The following is a 634-nucleotide window of genomic DNA, read 5'->3' as shown; positions in this document are numbered from 1 at the left end:
CTTAACCCCACTGAAGCAGGATGGTAACAATAATGAAACTATACATTAAATGACTATTTCATTCAATTATTGTTTAGCTAGAAAAACAAAAATCAGCAGGAAAAAAAAAGAGCCATTAACGTGACTTATTAAGAGAGGACTGAACAACTCATTACTTAGAGCAGCTTCGAAAGACTAATCTTCAGGAACAAAGAGGCCAAAGGCTTGTATTTTGGGAGGCAGCTGCCATCTTTCTTTATATCCATGGATTCTCTAATACACAGGAGAAATTATTTTCTAAATGCACTGCCCGTAGCTCCCGAAAAGCCTGCGTACCTCCGAGTTACAAGAAATTCATCCTGTTCTTAATGAGAGGCTAAAATCCTTTGTTTCTGGCTAGATATCAGTAAGATAATACATTAATATTTCCCTCTCCACACCTGTTTAATTTCCTTTTCTCATCTCTGACTCTGAGCTGAAAAAATTTTGGATACTTGGGGAAAAAATCCTCCTCATTTAAATGATCTTGGTCCATCAGGTCAGATAACTGGTTGGTAAGTTAAAATTAAAATAATGACTGGGTGTTAAAAATAAACATTTAAGTTAAGTCAACCGATCTACCAAACCTCTTCCCCTGACCTGACCCTAAGATTTC

The 634-nt window shown here is 36.4% G+C and overlaps 1 long non-coding RNA gene across 1 annotated transcript in view; it reads right to left on the bottom strand.

Moving 5' to 3' along the window:
* LOC104993882 overlaps positions 1–634 on the bottom strand; it is a 6,695-nt gene that overhangs the window by 1,461 nt on the left and 4,600 nt on the right. The window lies entirely within an intron of this gene.

Source organism: Bison bison, unplaced genomic scaffold (genome assembly GCF_000754665.1).
Source record: "Bison bison bison isolate TAMUID 2011002044 unplaced genomic scaffold, Bison_UMD1.0 scf7180017849517, whole genome shotgun sequence".
In the NCBI taxonomy this organism is placed as follows: Eukaryota; Metazoa; Chordata; class Mammalia; order Artiodactyla; family Bovidae; genus Bison; species Bison bison.
This window is presented reverse-complemented; position numbering and strand designations above follow the sequence as displayed.